Source organism: Dermacentor andersoni, chromosome 5, assembly GCF_023375885.2.
Source record: "Dermacentor andersoni chromosome 5, qqDerAnde1_hic_scaffold, whole genome shotgun sequence".
NCBI lineage: Eukaryota > Metazoa > Arthropoda > Arachnida > Ixodida > Ixodidae > Dermacentor > Dermacentor andersoni.
In genome coordinates, this window is record NC_092818.1 from 80,337,337 (window position 1) to 80,358,660 (window position 21,324).

At 42.6% G+C, this 21,324-nt stretch overlaps 1 pseudogene; it reads right to left on the reverse strand.

Moving 5' to 3' along the window:
- Positions 1-1,017: 1,017 nt before the first annotated feature.
- Positions 1,018-21,324, reverse strand: part of LOC126530812 (uncharacterized) — a 31,737-nt pseudogene continuing 11,430 nt past the window's right edge.

The following is a 21,324-nucleotide window of genomic DNA, read 5'->3' on the forward strand; positions in this document are numbered from 1 at the left end:
CCACTTGCGCCTATATTTTTTTTTTGCTAACACTGCTCTTTGTTTACTAAAACTGCCGACTTGATCAGAAGAAAAAAATCCATAGTGGGTTGCATCGCCACGAAAGGTTACGTAAACAAATGCGTGTGATGACAAGGCTGTTGCGGTGACAGAACCTATAGTGGTAACAAAATTGTTAGCCCAAAGGAAATACGAGTGTGGCAAGGGCCAAACGCTGTGGAAGTCTCGAACGTATCACTTTAAAATCGCGTACCGCCGTTAGCCGAGACTTACAACCGAAAAAGGACGAAGCACAGAACAATTCCCCGCATCCCTGCATGTGCACGAACTCGTACACCTTACTCACAACGGCGGATTTTGGACCGCTTTGTTTCGTGGAATAATTGTTCCTGAAATTTGCCAACAGAAAGGAGGTTGTGGAAAGGACACGCTAAAACAAATGCAGGCGCTGAATGAAACTACAAAAAACAAAAGACGAAAAGCGGAGCCATGAGAAAAGTAATCTCACTTCCACAGAAAGAACTGGAAAGAAACATAGGGTCAGTTGCACGCAAGAGCGTAGGCTGTAACAATATGCTAGGTGTAGGCGATAGAACGCTTGAAGTACCACTAACAGGGCAGAAGAAAGCAACGAGGGGAATAAAACAAGAACAGCTATTCTTCAATACCTTTCGAAGCACAGTAGCAGCAACTGCATAAACAGTTGTCTAAAGTGGCGGCTAGGAGACATAGAAGCAGGCAAGTAAGAAAGCGCCGTTCAATGTGTACGCATTTTGTTTTTACTGTCAGGGAAAACGACCAGGTCGACGCCAGGTGCGCTCGTCTGATAGGAAAGTAAAGGGAGCACGCAGCACACGCGCTCTGTCTTATCTCTGCCAACCTTCCTACGCAACAAAAAATGCCATGACAGCATCCGAGGAAGCTCCCATACTTATTCTTTTACCTCCATCCGCTGCGTTCTGTAAGCCTCTGCAACAAAGGCCGCCACTTCTGTTCGCAAAAGCGAATCCACGCCTGCTACGTCGGGTGCCTCGTGGCCACCCCTGATTCCTCCAGGCGAGGCGCAGCCTGTTGTTGTTCTGCTGGAGACAGCGGCTGTGAAAGGATCCTGGGTTGCTCCCAACAAGGGCCGCCGATCGGATGACTCTCTGATAAATGGCCTGCCTTGAAAGCAAGCAGGCAGCGCCTCTCGGCACCAGGTCGTCGAGGGAGTCGGTCTGGAAGATGCACGGCTTTCCTGCCCCTACGGCTGCCAGTGTGCTTGCTCAGCTGCGTCGTTCCCGAGCAGTCGTCGTGTTGCATACTTCGGGCGCGTAGCTGTCAACCCATGCCAAATGACAAGGAACTGTGGCTCTGCCTTCTCGACAACGCTGCTCGAGAGTTGTGGCTTTCCAACCCAGTTGCTGCAATTTGCTTCCTTTTTTTTTTCCCAACGAGATCATTTGGTATTCCAGTGCGGCTCAGGGGACTACTCAGTAAAGACTTTCCTATGGAGCTCCTACGGGAGGAAAACTTTACCTTTACAGCCTGTTAGTGCGATGGCAAAGCTGCGGCTGTTGCCAAGATACTCGAGGATGCAGTGGCGGTACTGGTAGATATCTTAACATCGGGCTCTATCTGTAGTCTGGATCACGCAAATAAACGTACCCCCAGTCTTCAAGACGTCTTCAGATTGTAAAGGTTTAAATACCCACCTACAAGCCATTCGTCTGCTTTAGCCTACGCTTTGAGTGTGACATGGGATTCCAGCTTTATATAGCGGGAAATATGTGCTGAAGAGCCATGATGTGGTGAGATATACGTTTCAAACAATAAGGCGCCATGCCGCTGCAACTTTGACGGTTAAACTGCACGCTTATATTCAAATATCTTAAATATATTAAACATGTCTGATACATCAAAATCTGGCACGCCACTTGCGCAGACTGGATTACTTCGTGAAGCACAACTGAATATGAATTTCCGGTGATTGATCACCGAAGGGTCCCTGCATGTGTTGCGGCTAAGTAGGTAATTATTCGACGTAAACGAGAAAGTCTGCATATGATATAGGATGCGGCTGGCTTCCACTATCGTTTCCGTTATTTCCGGCTTTTGTTTTCATCATTGCTTCCATAACTATGTAAAACAGCTTGTATTTAGCAGTGGTCATATAAATCTACTAGCGCTGCTGCTGCCACAAACATAACATTACAACATGTTCACATTGAAAATCAGAAGCCGAACGATCATATCTACCACCGTCGACCACAGCATGTGAAGATTTCTGAGTAGGACCCTGTTTCTTCTGCCGAAACCGCAAGCTGTGTTTTCTGCAGGTGAACTAGCACTGCAAGGTAGCGCTGCTAAGCATGTCTGCGGCATGGCACAATGGAGCGTGATTGACATTAAGAAATAGGCGTGCTTAATATGGTTCATTTACTTGGTATTCATTGAGCTCGTCATCAATCTTTCAGTTCTCTTGTGTTTACTCAACGGCAGTTTGTTCTCGTTGCTATTAGAACATAAACCGAAACATGTGAGACTTTATTTATTGCGCTGCAGGACACACTGGACGGGCTAACCACACAGATACAGATGGTTTTCGTTTGCAATTTTATACGTTCTTTACTGTGGTGGGTATAAGAAAGCGTCTCCACGGAAACTTCATTCCCGAATTCAGTTGTGTATAGTGTCCCCCACAGCGCAAACTACAATTAGAAGAAAGGTTACCACGCTACATTCGCTTCCAAATAGCAATCGATACCTTTATTAGTATTTTGTATGCTGTCAGCAAATGGTCATATTGCGAAACAATTTTGCGAAACATTCTGAAACATTGCTATTGTGAAACAATGGAAAGTTTGGGATAGTGGAAAACGATCTTTTAACTTAAACTAGGAGAATGCCAGCAAACTTGAAAGTAGAAAAAATCGAGAAGCAGACAGACAAAGAGACAGTAAGGTGGCTGGTGGTGTCTCTTTGTCTATGTCTGCTTCTCGATTTTTTCTACTTTCAAGTTTGCTGGCATTCTCCTTGTATAACCATGTACCAACTAGGCCAACAAGCCGCTCTCATGAATTGTAATTTAACTCTGGTGGAAGTGAGATATCGTCCAAAGAACGGACAACGTGTTAAAATATGGAATGGTGACACGCAATATCGCAGCTTAGGAATAAACGCTAATTGCTTCTTTTTTAAAGGATAATTATATGTGTTTTGTTTTAGTAGACAGTGATGGTACCGCTTATTTCCCATCGTAACAGCTGACACAACTTTCCTTCAAATAATTTAGAGCGCATGGAGGGTTTTATTCGACTCTCAGTTGGGAAACAAAAGGCAAGTAGTAATGATGGCTGTGTGCTCTAATGAACATAGTTTCTGACGCAGCCTGCTCGATGCAGGTAATGCTTAAAATTATGTGTGTGTGTGTGTGTGTTTGTGTGTGTGTGTGCGTGTGCGTGCGTGTGTGTGTGTGTGTGCGTGCGTGTGTGTTTGTGTGTGTGTGTGTGTGTGTGTGTTTGTGTGAACGCTAATTGCGTCTTTTCTTAAGGATAACTAAATACGTTTTGTTTTAGTAGACTGTGATGCTACGACTTATTTCCCGTCGGCACAGCTGACACAACGTTTCTTCAAATAATTCTATATATGCATGTATGTATGCGGCGAGACGTTTCATATTTAAACTGATCAAAACGTCTGCCATGGGTGCTTTCTTGGGACGACTGCCAGTCGTTTGGAAGGTAAAGATGCGAATAATTTCTTTAACGTGGCATTTAAACCGAAGATCGAAGAACGCAACAAAAAATTCCAACAGGAACAATTTGTAACGATATCATGGAAAATTTTCGTGGTAACATCTGCTGCGCAAGATATGGCCAAGCATAAAAAAACTTTGAATTCACCGGAATGTGAGCCCGAATGCCATGCATATTTCACCAGCAATGTCGCGCATCTTAACAGGTCTTTAGTATTGTTCTTGAGACAATGGAGCCCCCACATCTCATATTTGAAGAAATGGCTTGGCTCTATCACCCATGTACTAAGGTTTCTTGCCTATAAAACGTGGCGCACATCCGTAACATCTGTGCCTCAACTATACAGGACGGTCTTCCTAGCATACTAGCGATACAGCATACCTATGCGGCCCAATGCTAACAAAACTAACATCCATGTCCTAGAGAACGTTCAAGGGCAAGCCCTTCGTACATGTCTGGGGCTCCTTCAATGTACTTCATCCGCCGCAGCATTGCCATCGCGAGAATACCCAATAACGACTTATATGGTTGTCGACGCACTCCGGGTGCATGTTCGCCATATAACCAGTGTTCCTGACCGTCATATCTGTCGCTTGCCTGAGAAAGGACCCAACCAGCAGCGTTTTCCAGATCAGTTGCGGCTAACCAGCACACTTTGTCACTGAAATACTCGCCCACAACAAGAGCGCCATCCTCTCTGTTGTGCCTGAAAAAGTCTCGTGTGTACCTTGCTGTTCCAGGAATTGCGAAGAAGGCTAGCCTGACCTCCCCGGCTCTCAAGCAGACCAAATTGAAACTTTTGCATTGATCGTGCGCTAACTGAATCCATGCTTGCACGGACGGTCCGGTCTCGGGAAGTTCGACGGGCGCCATTGTCATACCATGTCGATCGGTCGTCATTAAGTTTCAGACTTCACATGTCACGACATCTGCAGGTTCCAAATTGGCCCCTCTTCTTGCTGCTGTTGAATGCAATGAAAAAGAATCGTCTAGCAAATGAGCAATGTTATATGACTCGAAAGCGGCCCTCCAAAGCCACTCGAGGTTTAAGACGTGGAAATTACGACAAATTTGTGTTCAAAATGAACGAAATTTTCAATTACATTTCTGAATGAGGACGTGACATACTCGTTCAGTGGTTGCTGGGCCATTGTGGCATCGTTGGTAATCAGCTCGCCGATCACACTTCCCGAGGTGCCTAGGCTGATGCACCGACACTCCTTATACTTTAATCGACAGTGTACGCTGCGAGAGAGCTATGCAATCTAGCGCGTACCATCACTTTGACTTACTTGCATACTCCACCGAACTCTCCCCATCGATTATATAGCCTCGACCCATTCGTGAAACTTAAATTACCAACAAACCTTTCCCGACGTGACGCAACACTGCTGTGTCAGCGGGTATACCTCACTAACTCCTACGACTATCGTATTTGAATGGCGGACTCACCGGTGCGCGCTAAGTGCAAATGTGAAGAGACCATCGATTAGCTTCTCTACCAGTGTTGTCACTTTCATAAACAACGCCACACTGTCCAGTGTACTTTGAATAGACTGGACGATAAGCCATTTACAGAAGCAAAGGTCTTAGGAGCCTGGCCTCACAGTTCATCAGCCCAGAAAGCCATTCGATCTCTTCTACAGTACCTGATAAGTGCAGATTTGTGTGCCCGACTTTAGACATTCTGCGCCTGGCTTAGTGTATGTTAAAGTGCGATCAAGACTCGTGTGTTCTATCTCTCTTTTTTTCTCTCCCTCCTCCCCTTTCCCATGCGTAGGGAAGCAAACTGGACAAAGTCTGGTTAACCTCCCTGCCTCTCCTTCCTGGCCCTCTCTCCCTCCGAGTCCAAGGTAAGCAAGTTTCCAAGCTTACTGCCTGACCATTCCATTTTCAGGCGTGCAAACAAATACGGTGTCGGCCGTGCATAGAATGTTGATTGCATAAGCCCCTGATTGTGGTAATCATGCGCTAACGCCAACGGCTGCAAAAATATGCTGTTGTTTAGCATCCGTGTTTCTGTTTTACTTCCCCTTCATACCTTTTCTATTTTCACTTGAGTATCCTCTTGTACCTCTTATATCTTCTTATACCTCTTATATCTTTTTTGTCTTCCATGCAAGGCTGTATTAAGTCTGGCTGCATTCCATTTATGTATAGTATTATACTTGTAAAAATTTACTAATCAGGCAAAGTATTGAAGTATTGTTTGCGGGATCGCAAGCAATACTGCGTTGTATATATTGTTGTGTATGTAATGCGTTGTATATGCTGTTGGTTATACACGTGTGCATTGACTGAAAAAGTTTGAATTACGCTTCGCATATTTCACGGTCCTCATCATTAAGCTGGCTATACCCAACAATGAAGCTTTAGGGATGACTTTACCGTATAGTAAGCGCACAGGAAGCTTTCAGTATTTTTTTTTACTTTGTTGATAAACGCTTATCCAACTGCTGGAATAGCTGTGTATACGTATATGTGATATTATTCGACTAATACGCTCATGTTAAAGAAAGACGTTTTCATGTTGATATAAATAATGTTAAGATAGCTAATACTTCGCCCCCACTTTTGCGACACCAGTTACTGATAAGAAACTAAAAGGTAAAGAAAAATGGAATGTTTGGCACACCGTCGCAGAGTGTGTTAATAGGGGCAAGAAATGACACACGCACACAGACGGACACACACGCAGAAAAAAAGAAGAAAAGAAACAGCATTATCCGCAGTAGACAAACCGCGAATGAGAGTCTGCGGAGAGGAAAATATGCAAACAGCAAGTGAAATATCCCGTCGGTTTCGAGCACTAATGACGGCACGACAGCATCAATCAAGCGAACTGCGTGCTTTCGATTGCAAGCGACTAATGACGCCGTTAAGAGGGCCTATGGTTGGCTAATGAGCACACGAAGCAACCTTATCAAGCAGCGTGGCACGCTCCCTTTTTTCCGCTCTCAGCGTTGCCGCTTGCATAGCGAACACGTTTATAAGTTCGTCATGCTGCTACAGATGAAAAGAGGTACGCCGGGCATAAAGTTTTAAGGGGACTTGCAAGCATTGTTGGCAGCTTTTTTATAGTTGCTGTTTCCCTCCTTTTCGCTTGCAATGAAAAACAAGAAGTAATATGGGATTTCACTCTATTAACGAAAATTCAGCGTTCCAACTGTCTTATACGTTTAGCGGTACACTGCAATCAAATAATAATAATAATAATAATAATAATAATAATAATAATAATAATAATCAGCCCATTTGATCTGCACTGCTCGACGAAAGCCTCCCTCGGCGATCTTCGATTATCCCTGTCACCTTATTATCCCCGCCAACTTATTCCAACTAGCACCGGCAAATTTTCTAATTTCATCGTACCACCTAGTCGTCTGCCGTCCTCTACTGTACTTCCCTTCTCTGGGTACTCATTCTGTAACCCTAATGGTCCAACAGTTATCTAACCTGCGCAATACATGACCAGCCCAGTTCCATTTTTTTTCTCTTAATGTCAGTTAGAATATCGGCCATACCTATTTGCTCTCTGATCCAAACCGCTCTCTTTCTTTCTCTCAAGATTACGCCTAGCATTCTTCGTTTCATCGCTCCTTGTGCATTCCTTAACTTGTTGTCAAGCTTCTTTGTCAGTCCCCAAGTCTCTGCCCCATATATCAGCGCCGGTAAAATGCACTGATTGTACACCTTCCTTTTGGATGATAATGGCAAGCTTCCAGTCAGGAGATGACAATGTCTGCCATATGCGATCGAACGCATTTTTATTCTTCTAGAAATTTCCTTCTCGTGATCAGGGTTTCCTGTGATTAATTGACCTACTTAAACGTACTCCGTCACAGACTCTAGAGGCTGACTGGCGATCCTGAACTGTTGTTCCCTTGCTGAGTTATTCAATCAAATATTTGAGACTAAACGTCCAGGGTACTATCACTAACGCTCTAACTGCAGGACAGATCACGCGACTTGTCAAACGACACTCATTCTTTGTGTCATTCAGTGCATTTTTTTCCTCTGTCAATAATCCAGTCTTCAGGTTTCAAATGATGAATGTATGGCGGGCGCACTGTATATATTGTGGACAATATAGTTAGATATACGGGGGTGGGGGGGGGGGGGGCATCATTTTTAAGCTTTCTCGAATTTTTAAACATTGCGTGTGGCAGAAAACGTAAGTATTGTCATAGAGGTTGAGTATTATAAGAGGCGGACATTACTAGCAGGAGAAATAAAAAATTACGACATATGCGATATTCTTTGGAGTGTGTTGAACCGTAGAGACTGCAGGCCATTTTGAGAGATAAAGATACTTGGACCATGTCCCCATGCGTCGCGCGCCTAAAAAGCGACGCGAACATTGCTGCGATTCATGAAATCATCTGGGTTCAGTGATCAATAGTAGGCGTGAAGTGATGGACATACGGACGCGTTCGCCGCGATGGTAGCTTTCTCCCTCTCTCTCCTCTCTTTTCATATCTTAAGAGGAAGATTGAGCTCGGGAGCGCATATCTAAAGACATAAGAAAAAGGAAATCATTTTTCACGGCAACCACTGCACCAAATTTGGGGAGGCTGGCTGTATTTAAAAAAAAAACAAAATCTAGCGAGTTTTGGTGGCAAATTTTTTATTTAGGTAGTCAATCTTATAATAAATATTGGCAAATATTTATAATTTTAAGGAAACGAAGTTATCAAGCTTACAGTTCTGTAACTCCAGCAATAAAAAGCTACATCTTCATTCTGTAAATTACATATGCTGGTGCATCCAAAGCAGACAAACTTGATGTATTATACATAGCCATCGAGTTCGTCACTAATATATGAGCAGAACTTTTGCGAAGCCCTTGTACACAATGTAACATCTTCACGTAAGTTATTAATTGACATATCAAATTTGTCCGGTTTAAATGCTCTAAGGAATGCAGTATGCAGAACTACAATATCGGTTCTTAGTGCGCAGACACGAATTTGTAATCTTCGGGATTCTATTTTTCTAACTTTACCAATTTCTGAAAATTCTTTCTAATATATTCAGGCTCTAAATCGAAATTCTGCTTGAAGAGTCCCTATAATTTAACTTTCCTTCTCAGATGCACCAAAATTTATTTCGAATCGGCCCGCAAGTTATCTCAGAAACACGTTTATACGTTTTCCACGTATTTGAATATGCGCCATCGCCGGTGGGCCCATGCTAAACTTTCCTCTTAACCCCCTTGCATCGCATAAGATAGCAAACCGGAGGCGCGTCATATCGACGCCCCGACTTTTCGTTCTTTTTTTCCTGGTCCTCCTCCTAGCCCACCTCCTTCAGCCTAAAAGAAAAACTTGTTATCAGTGCTCAAATTTCTTAGTACAAGACTTACAGGGCGTGTAGAGGAGAGATGACGTAGCAAGCTTAGTAAAAACAAGAGAACGTAATAAATTGAAGGATTACACTTCCCAAGGCATGTGAAGAAAATTTTGCTCAAAAATATGCCCCAACTTTCTTCCTCTTTGCTTCGATGTAGTTTAGGGTGAAAAGAGAACATAATATTTTGGATGGATGTCTCCCTGCTTTATAAACTCCAAGACAACAACCACTACAAAAAACAACAGCAGCAAAGTGATTCAGTGTTTCGCCAACTTGTCCTAAGTGGTTTTCAACAATGAATCATTTTGATCTACCTCCTCGAGCTTCTAGCATATACATGCACAAAAGCCGTCCGACTATGTGCTGCAAGACACAATCGTTTGTGTATTTGATTCTAATGCTTTTTTGTCGTCTAGAAAAGATTACCTGAACGCGGTACAGCTATTTTTGATCCATCGCGTTCTTGTTCGCAGCGCTTGCTCTGTTTGCGCTTGTAATATGCAATGCCCGTGTTGTTTACTTTCCTGCCTGAATGTACCTGAAAGCGACGGGGATACGCCGTATGCTGCGGTCTCGCACTCGCAGGTGTTTACCTTATTCTTAATGCCTCGAGCGATTTCCTTCTTTTAAAGAGGAAAGGCAAACAATTCTGCCAAATCTCTTCGCCATACGTTTTTGTCCAGCGTGTACGCGCAGCTGAGTACTTTTCGGGCGATGCTTGCATATTTTTATGATTGATGCCCTCGCTCTCCCATATAGATCATTTTCGCAGCTTTCTAACGTTCCATAGACATGGCTGCTGAGGGTTTCTCTCCAGTAGAGATGAAAATAGACATGCATTTCGCGAGAAAGTTGTTTGTAAGTATTATGCTAATTCTTTTGTGTTGTTTTACACCTGTAGCTGTTATACACACCCTTTCCCATTAATTCTGATAGTTGCCGCTGAGTCAACAGTTCGAGACAATCAGGCTGTTCCACAAAGTTTGGGCCCTGGCTTGAGCAAGTAAACGAAAACTTCTCGCAGCGTCTGTCGTTGACAAAGGAATTGGAACTGTGTGCGTTCCTTTATGGGCTGACTGGCCGGCGTCATCAGTAAGGTCATTTCCGGCAATGCCACAGTGCTGCGGAAAACATTGGAGGATGTTATTTCCCTTCATGAGGGCTTGACGGAGCTCTTCTCTAGTTTCAAACACCAGTTGTGCATGAATCTTGAGTCGTAAGGCTCACTGAACACTTCGAAGGGCTGCCTTGGAGTCCTAAAAATGACCCACTTTCTAGGTTTTGCTTGTGCGATGTCAGTAACAGCAGTAGCTGCTGTTCAGTAATGGATTCCATCGACAACTATTAATACCTATATTATGGTCACGTTTGAATTCTAAACAAATTTTTCAGTTTCCAAAGCATATTTCAGTTTTTTTATTTAAACGTCCAAAGTATAAGGAATAAGATCCATAACATAGATGAATTAACCAGACAGATCGATGATCGATTGGACGTCTCCCTTTTTAGTGAAACGTGGTAATCTGATGCCGACAATCCTTAAAGGCTCGAGCATTACACGGACGACGGACTAAACACAACCCGTGCACGCGGTGGCAGGGTAGCCGCCTTTGTGCGGAAAAATCTTGGTTCGGAGGTAATTACTTATTTTTCGTTAATAGATGAAAATATCGAATGCCTTACGATTCATCTTAAAAGAAGAAGAATTGCAGTATCCTACAGACAACCTTGTAGAAACAAAGGGGAATTCCTTTCTTAAATAGATTGGCTGCTATTTTACCTCTGCAGAACAGACAGAATTCTTTCACTACTAAGGAACGTGAACATAAAAATGTGGCTGAGAGCACACTTCCTAGAAAATTTAACCAATCGCTACGATATTAGGCATGTTATAACATTATAACCTTGCATACACGTGTAACAGCACACAGTACCACTTTGTTAGATATTTGCATCACCAATCTACAATCTTTGACAGTGGTCACAATGTCCGTAGACATAAGCGTTCTCCTTCTTTTCTTCGACTTTTTGTCATTGACATCTCGAAGACTAGTGTCCCGCAGGGTTGCTTACTTGGTCCCTTATTATTTAACCTCTACATAAACGACCTACCAAGCATTCCTTCCACACCTAACGTAATCATGTACGCCTATGACACAAATAGCTTTATCGAGAACGCTTCCCTACTTTCCCTCAAAAAGATTTTAATGAGTATTTAAATTTATTCGCTGGCTGCTTGTACATAAACAAGCTACAAATAGATGTTATTAAAACGAAGTATATCATATCCAAACCATGAAACAAGAAATTGCTTAGTAATATAACTACTTTATTTCAAGGGAACTGCATGAAGCAAGTAAAACCCAAAAGTTCCTGGGGGTCTGTTTCCAAGATAATCTTTCTTGGGACACTCACCTGGTTAAGGTAACCGAGTGTTTGAGAACTGTCATGGCAGGCCGCGAGATCAACCGACATGCAACTTGTTTCGCAAGTGCTCATTGCTCCGAGCCATTCAGGTATACCAATACAGATTACTTTTGCGTATAAAAACCAATAGCCTTTACATCGTTAGCGCACCTACTTCTCCATTACGTTAGTCATTGCGCAAACACTCGAAAACACCGCCATTCAAGCACACAAATCATGGACGTCAAGAACGAGACTATCAAATACCCCGACGATTTAATATTGTTGAGCCAGAAATAGATTTTAATGCGCCCCAATTGAAACAGTATATGAAAATATACTTGTTGAATCTTGTCATTTCCTACAAATGAATGTGCTTCCTGTACCACAATCTTAGGAAAAAAATGTGGTTTTGAAAACTGTATAGGTTTGTGTTGCTTTTCTAGTGTAGCAGATGTAAAATTTACGTCAGCGATTTTTATCATGCAAGGTGAATGAAGAAAATATTTAACACAATGTGCGTAGAATACGTGTAAACATACCTGTATTGAATGAGAAACGTACCAGTATGCCGAACTTCAACAGGAGCAAGCGTCTCTCTCAGGCGAAATGGCCTTTAGCTCTTGCTCCTGTTTCTTGTAGGAAAATAAAACTGAATTGAACTGTCTGACCATATATGACAGATAAATTAACAGGAGCAGTGACCCACTTGGTGGTAAATTAACTGTGTATTACTAATTGATGACAGTTGAAGGAGGGAAAGTGTCTGATGTCCCTTGCATGGCTGGTTATTGTAGGGCTTTATGTTATCTAACGCATAATGCTGGCACACTCAACAGAATTCAAGTGCTCTCAACATCACCTTCTTTATTTTCGATATCTTCCTTTCAGTATCTTCCCACGGACGCATTCCATGTGCGATCTTCCTTTTGCTCTGTAACGAATGTCCAACCCGGTGCTTATTTGACACTTATACTAAGACTCACAACGCACCACCGTCATTTACTTGAATAGCTTTGGCGATACTTCCACTCTTCCATGTCACAGCGCACGCGTCTATGTCCTCAATAAGAGCAATGTAGCGGGGTCATACGTCGGAAGGCGGCATAGGCTGTCTGTGATAAATGGAGCGTTGGAATAAGGAATATTGACTTCTTGCACCATTCTCAAAGCCTCCCATGTATTTCCTTATTGTGGCAGACTAATCGTCGAAGGTAAGGTGCAACTCGCTGTAGCGCATTGGCCGGAAATCGCGAAACGTCTCAATGTGTAAAGCGTCACAATGTGTTCAAAGGCATCCGTACTTGTCAAAGCCGTAGTCAGCACCAGGTTTACTGCCCTGTTTAGAGTGGGAAAGAGAGATAAATAAAAATTCACGTACACCTTTCCACTTCTTGACGGCGTCTCTTGGCTGTCAAACGGCCCACGGAACTTCACACCACAGCATGAAACAGCATTGTTCAATTTGTCCATTCCATTGGCAGTGATGCATAACGAGCAGCCCCGGGACGTATCCGCCGCCATCGTAGTGAAAAGTATGTGCTTAACACGCGCTTCATGGTATGGCACCCATGAAGAATAAAGAAAAACACACACCTTATTGAAAATGCAATAGTGGAAGCCTCAATTCTTCCAGGTACTTTTCCTGCTACAGTCAACCTTTCGCGCAAGGTATTTAATCATAGTAAATGTGTGCGTTTCATACAGGAGACTGGAATAATATTGATGACGCTCTCTAATGAGCCTGAATAAGTGATATGACATCATGTGGAGCAATCTTTTGCATTGCAGATGGAACAGGTGACTGACTGTAACCTTGTACAATGCACAAGGCAGGTTGCCCCGCACGGGCAAAAATTACTCCTTGACCTTCTGGGAACACTTCGGAATGTCTGTTCAAAGCACGGTTTATGGCGGCCAATTTAGGGAAGGGGGGAGGGGGACATTACGACGTAGTAAGAAAAACCCCATCTGCTGCGTAAGTGTACTAGAGTTACACCCTTTCTTCGGAAAACAAGAAAGATTGAACTATAAAATGGTTAATGTCTTTTATCTGGTTTAATTCTTTGGAATGAATTAGTTTACTGTATTCTCTTGATAGGTCAGTGCCATACTAAAATGAATTACGCCTAGGTTTGGCACGAACATAGGGTTCAAATTGTGCCCCAGTTCTTAGGAAAGCACAAGCACTAAAATAAACTGTTAGTCTGTTTTTCAATCTTTATGCTATAGCCCGGCAGCTTAGCTGTCTTCAGATCAGTAACGCTCACCATATTTCACTCGTACCCATTCCATCACTCCTATCCATTTCAGAGAACTAGTTTCCATTCCACGGAGTAGTATCAGATGCGAGATGGTCGGGGTATTGATGTTGTTTGGAACTACTTTGATGGCCGAAACCTCGCTGTTTCTTTTTAGTCGTCGCTCTTATACCGTGCACTTCAAGCAGGCTCTTCTCTGAATACGTTCGTATGGGTGCAGCAAGCGTGTACAAACAGATGTCACAAGGAATTCTGCATGACATCAATTCTTGTCTTGTGCTGCTGATATGAAATCATAAGTTTGCAAGCAGAGGAACACCACAAGAGACTAACATCCCCCTTCTTCCTCACATTTCTTCCTTCTTGAAGCTTCCTCGAAATTTCCACTCGCTGTAACTTCTACAGTTTTTATTCTTGTGGCTGTTGCATAGACATAATTAGGTAAATGTTACCAGTTGAATTGGCCTCATTTGGCAGTTGCACCAGCCAAAATGGTAGGATTGCTGGAAAGATGAAAGATGCATTATATATTTTTTGCAAGTCGAAAAGAACCTGTGTGGAGGCCTCTAGGAGTTTCTAACTATGGCTGAGAAACACAATTTAAAGAATGAACAGATTTGATTATTTTTGCGTATGTGTTTAATTGACCCTTATATTGTAACTATTTGACGGAAGCATTCTGAATGGGGGAACTAGATGGTGTCCCTTTGGGCAATGCCCGATTCTGTCGACCTAAGTAGCAGGGAAAGGGAGATAGAATATATTTCGAGGAAAGACGGAGAGGTGAGTTAGAGCAGTAGCGGGTACCTAATAGAATGAAAGAAAATACTCAACGAACTAAACTTGTACGCGGCAAATGCCATTCACTGAACTTTTCGGCCGACATGCATGCCCGCGGATAACATTTTAATACACACTTATATAATCCTGCTCTGTGCCTACGAAAAAAAGGAAACACTCAAGCATGTTAACATTACTGCAATTAATAAGACGCCAGCGGAAATGTTTGTGGACTAGAGATTAGTGATGTTGTAAGCTTAGACAGAAGACTTTAGACTCCCTTACCAGTTTGCTAACTAGAAGAAAAATGCGGCTAAAGAAATAATGACATATATCATGGCCGCAATTTGATTCATACATGTTGCAATAGTGCGTGGAATAAAAGTAAAACTATAGGTGATTTAAAACACACTGCAAATATACTTTAAACAATGATGTGTGTAGTCCCGCAGAATACTAATATTTTTACATCTTTATTTTTTTAACCCATAATGCACCAACTCTTGACAGCTTTCAAAGCCACAAGTCAAATTTCCTGTGCCTACCTAGTCTCTGTAAGCTGCTGTATCTGGGTCGTTTGGTGCGAGGACTTCTGAATGACATCTTGGCTGTCTCGATTTAACATCAAATGTCATTTTCTGCATAGAAGTCCCACATACACCAAACAGTGAGTAAATAACAAAACAGCGCACTTCTCTCATTCATGCCTAATGTGGAAAACGATGCCGCCATCAATGAAAGTCACAGCGCCATGAAAAACGTAAGGCGCCGATGAAAAAGTGCCACACGTTCAGTTGCACGCCGCGTGGAAGAGCTGAATGCTTATCTTATTCGCAGCTTTTCTGCAGAGATTGAAGGCCTTTAGCGCGGTTCTAAAAACAGCTGCATCAATTTCATTATATACAACTCATCTTCTATAATAACTACTACAAAATGGACAGTTTGGCTACCAGAACCAAACCCAAAACTTTGTTAAGGTTTGGTAAAATTTCGATATATTACGAAAAACACAAACTGCAGCATCTACGCTTATCAGTGTTGAAAGCAATGCAAAAACAGTTTGTTATGAACGATTACGTTGAATAGGGTTGCGGTAAATTCCGGGAACTTTGTTGACATTAAAGTCTGCCGAAAGAAGAAACGGAAAAAAAAGGTTTCTGCATTACTATCTCGAGTGAATGCCATTGGCGTGGCCAAAAATCTAACCTACAATTTCTAGCTGAGCAGCATACTGTTGCAGACACTGATGTATCAACACGGGTACGTAGAGGTGGCGTTGCTACTCACAGTAACGATCGTTCAGGGGTGTTGCTCTGCATCGGCTCACAGATGGATATTATTGAAAGCCGGTGTTCATAAAACACCGCGCCAGCATTATATATTTCTGATCATCGTCTTAATATACATCTTCCTTACTACAGTAGCAGCAGAATGCTGATTAAGGGGACACAGGACAGTGTCAAAACCTGTGTAACAACCCTGAAAGCAGTGTTTTTTATTCACTCATTGCAAGAAGATCATGCTTTAAAAAAATAAGAGGAAATAATGCATTTTATGCAAGATCGCTGACTTAAAACGTGAATCATACTAAATCCCTGTGAACTATAGACAACGCATTTACGTCGACTTAATGTCATACGTGTTTCAGCCTTCGTAGCATGTTCTCAATATCACCGAATCTGAATGTTCCTAATCTACAAGTAGTAGGTAACCTATAAAATAGCCAGAAAATTCACTTCTACTTTGCAAAGCTTTACTTCTGAATCATACTACAGTTTATAAGCGTCTTGTAAATATTGAGAAAGCTACGCTTGTTGGAACCTATGGCTCTATTTCTATAGCTAGGAAACAAATCTACAAGATATTACAAATAACTGTAGCTGGGAACAGTAGGAAGAGTGCACCAAAACAACTCACTAAACAATTCTTTTTCAACTCTATATGACCGAAATATTTAGAGGTCAGTGGCCGGTACCGGTTTCCTCAGCGTTAGAGGAATTTCGCAATCATCTGCACGAGTATCGTCTACAGTTGAAAGTTTGAGCAGTGGAATGCTTCATGTTGCAATAGAAACATGGCATGAGTGGCCTTAACGACAAAAGAGGCAGTTTCGCTATTTCGAAGGACGTTCGTTCAAGGTGTACTCGTGGACCCCTGCGCCTGTGGACAGAAAGCTGCATCTGCTGTGAAGTTCGTGCCACTGCAAGCCAATATAAAATTACTTTACCTATGTTTTTTTGTGCTTCGTAAAATGAACAGTAGCGATCCGTAAACAGATTTCTTTAAAACACTATAAATTACCCATTGCAATGCGTAATGCGAATCAAGATAAAGAGTAGCCCAAAGCAGGCCAAAATAACGACAAAAAAGTAACGGCAAAATCAATTTGAGGTAGTTTTATATATCTGTGGATACGATGGAAATGTTCAGCGCACTGTTTTTTACGTTATATTTCAATTGGTGGTACATCACGACCTACACAATTAAACGTAGCTGAGAGAGCCTTCTAAACAATTTTATTTCGGTCGTGAAAGATGAATAACGAATTTCACTCACGTGAGCAAAATCTCAACCTTCTTCGAGAAAGTTAGCGGCCGTGAAAGTGAATCGAGGTAGGAAAACGTTCGGCAGTACTAAGTGCTGTGCTTTATATGGTAATATAGCCAAGTGAGGGAAAGTCAGGTGAGGAGTCGGTTACGCGCTTCCCTTGGATCTTGATCGTGGCGTCCTTCGGGGCTTCCCACGAGATCTTTTAGTGCAACGACATGAAAGAAGCTGTCGGTGCCCAGAGAAGCGAAGTGGGCGAATGCAGAACCACCCGGATGGTTTAGCAAACGGTATGTGGGTGGACCAGCAAAGGACCAGGCAGGATTCCCTAAAGGCTACTCAACAATAGACCATATTCACACTATCAATTAGGGGATAGAGAAATGTGTGGAATATAACCAACCCTTATATATAGCTTTCATTGATTACGAAAAAGCGTTTGATTCTGTCGGAACCTCAGCAGTCATGGAGGCATTACGGAATCAGGGTGTAGACGAGCCGTATGTAAAAATGCTGAAAGATATCTATAGCGGCTCCACAGCCACCGTAGTCCCCCATAAAGAAAGCAACAAAATCCCAATAAAGAAAGGCGTCACACAGGGAGATACGATCTCTCCAATGCCATTCACAGCGTGTTTACAGGAGGTATTCAGAGGCCTGGATTGGGAAGAATTGGGGATAAAAGCTGATGGAGAATACCTTAGCAACTTGCGATTCGCTGATGATATTGCCTTGCTTATAGTAACTCAGGAGACCAATTGCAATGCATGCTCACTGACTTGGAGAGGCAAAGCAGAAGGGTGGGTCTGAAAATTAATCTGCAGAAAACTAAAGTAATGTTTAACAGTCTCGGAAGAGAACAGCAGTTTACGATAGGTAGCGAGGCACTGGAAGTGGTAAGGGAATACATCTACTTAGGGCAGGTAGTGACCACGGATCCGGATCATGAGACTGAAATAACCAGAAGAATAAGAATGGGCTGGGGTGCGTTTGGCAGGCATTCTCAAATCATGAACAGCAGGTTGCCACTATCCCTCAAGAGAGAAAGTACAACAGCTGTGTCATAGCAATACTCACCTACGGGGCAGAAACCTGGAGGCTTACGAAAAGGGTTCTACTTAAATTGAGGACGGTGCAACGAGCAATGGAAAGGAGAATGATAGGTGTAATGTTAAGGGATAAGAAAAGAGCATTAGGTGAGGGAACAAACGCGAGTTAATGACATCTTAGCTGAAATCAAGAAAAAGAAATGGGCGTGGGCAGGACATGTAATGAGGAGGGAAGATAACCGATGGTCATCAAGGGTTACGGACTGGATTCCAAGGGAAGGGAAGCGTAGCAGGGGGCGGCAGAAAATTAGGTGGGCGGATGAGATTAAGAAGTTTGCAGGGACGACATGGCCACAATTAGTACATGACCGGGGTTGTTGGAGAAGTATGGGAGAGGCCTTTGCCCTGAAGTGGGCGTAACCAGGCTGCTGCTGCTGCTGCTGCTGCTGATGATGATGATGATGTGGCTGGTTCGCCTGGGCGAAAGGGAGGCGAAGCTGATGTTACTGAGGGCGTGTACAGAGCGAGAGAAAATGGCGCCTATGTGGCCCTGCAGACTTTACATAGGTAACTTGTTTAATTTTCCAATGCGATATTATTAGAGTACATGAAATTAAAAGGGAAGCTGTAAATGTTTTGTTTTTCGCAGAGTAACGCGCAAATGTAAATGCGAGAATATCTAAGAAAGTAACGAGGACGAAGAATGAACAATCTCATGCTATAAAAAAGTGCGTATCAATTCACTTCGAGCCCAAGTAGCATTCTTCATTGGCGGAACCGTATGGGCTCGTTGTCACAAAAGTAACGACAGAAAAATGATCGCCTCGCTGCTTGAATATCCTTCGCATTCTATTTTCTTTTAAATAGAATCTATTTCACCACAGATGTTCGTTGTTTATTGCGCAATGAGGTTTTCATGTATCTGCGAATACGACCGCCCAGAAGAACGAAGGCACGATAAGACGCTCGAACGTCGCTGTGTTCATGCGGGATTGTGCCACTGTTAGAACGAAAATATGAAATTGTATGGTTTTTGAAGATATGGCGTATCATCTACTGGAGACGCATGAGTATGACATCTTTCATTCTTTGTGCTCGTTATCGTTGCTTTTTAGAAATTTTTGCATTGACATTTGGCTATCACTTTGGGAAAAACAAAGCATTTATAGCTTCACTTTTCATTTCATGTACCCTAACAATATCGAATTGGAAAATTAAACAAGTTAACTAAGAAGCAATCCTGCAGGGCCACATAGGCGCCAATTGTACGACTTCTGTTCCAACTACGGGACTATTGAGTTTTTAAGACACTCGCTTTTCCGGTATGGGTATGTAAGCATTCAGCATCGTTCAATAGTCGATTTCAGAAACAGTGCAGTCGAAAAATATGGGCTGATAGCACAGGCAGTGCAGGTTATATCTGTTTGCGGGCGTATGTGAAGTCTAAAAATGTGGTGCGATGGCTGCGGCAGTTCAATCTAGAACTGCGTATAGTTCTGAGACTGCGTGCGGCCCAAGTAAAAAGACAAGATCCATCTGTGCAAAATCACGTTCAGGTGGCAAAAAACGAATGCCATGTGGATTGATGGGCAGGTCTATCTTTAAAGTTCTCTGTAATATATCCCAAAAGAATGTGGCATTATTACAATCAATGAAAACATGCTCTATTGTTTAATCTTTGTTGCACAGAAAGCATCTGTTTCTCCATGGCACATAAATCCCTCTTTCCTCCAACCACATTTTAACAGGCAAGGTTCCCGGGTGAAGCTTGAAGAAAAATGTTTTAACGTTTGCAGGTATCCACATATTTTTAACCTTTTTAAGTACGTCTTGCCCGGGCCTTTCTTGAAACATTAACCGATACAATGGAACAGGAAAGACACTCTCAATGAGATCCTTCATAAGGCGCTTTCTTTTTACATTGGAGAAGTACTCTAGGGAAAATCTTGCCCTAAGAAAACGATAGGATGTTACAACTTCACGTAATAACTACGATATTGTGTAATGAGGGCCAATGGCTGAAGAAAAAAAAATCAGCCATAGAAACTGTTAACATGGTTTCAAAAAAAAAATACAGAATGGGTCTCTTTCGTCCCTTATCATTATGAAACATGATACAACTTGCTGAAGAAATAAGTGGCACACCGACAGACCACCTTTCTTTACACGACGAAACAAATTTGTCCGTGATGTTCACTCCCACGTAGAACACCAGATAAACGTGGCAAAGATTTGGTGAAATTTTTTAATGTGCCCACGTGTACAATACAGTGCCTGCAGGAGATACATAATTTTCGCTGCGAGAAAAACGTTACAAATGGTGTCACGTGCAAAAATCGACAATTCACGCCCCCCCCCCCCCCCCCTTATGCTTCGGCCATCGCACGCATTTCATCCGTTTTTTCGAGCCAGAGTGACTCGTTCTCACGATACCCATCCAACGGTACCCCCACGTAAGTGCAAGGTGTTGTGAGCCACCAGATATTTTCAACAACACGGGACGTGGCATTCCAATGGCCATGCCAGAGACCAATACTCTTTTGTTTATTGATTTCACTGCCACTTTTCTCGTAAACCTGTCAGTAGTTCTCAATAATGAGCTAACCTTCTACCTATGTGCAGCAAATAAGGCAACATCATCGGCATACGCTAGAACACGTACTTCACAGGATTTTATCTTAAACCCCCTGATTTGTCTACTATTAACTCTTTTTCGACAGAGCGGCTCCAAAAATAAAGCACAAAGTAAAGTACTTAGCGGACAACCCTGTCGAACGGAAGAGAGTACTTGTATACGTTGTGTAAGTTCACCATGAACAATTCATTTGGTACATGAGCTTTGATATGCCATTTTGATTCCTTTACACATTACGGAACCAAGTCCTACATAATTAATTAATAAAAAGAGAACACTATGTGGTACCATGTCAAAAGCCTTAGCTAGATCTATTTGCAGCATGGCTACCTTGATGAGAGCGCTATCGTAATATTCTAAAATGCTCCTAGCTGTATGAGTATTTGTAAATATTTTCCTACCCTTGATGCCGCATGTCTGCTGCGTCCCAACTAACTTCCGTATAACTCCCTGCAGCCTTGCTGCAAGAATTTCATGAAAACCTTGTAGTCATTAATTTTCAACGTGCTTGGCCTGTATCCCGTTACCTTACGTAATATATTTCTATCTTTGCCTTT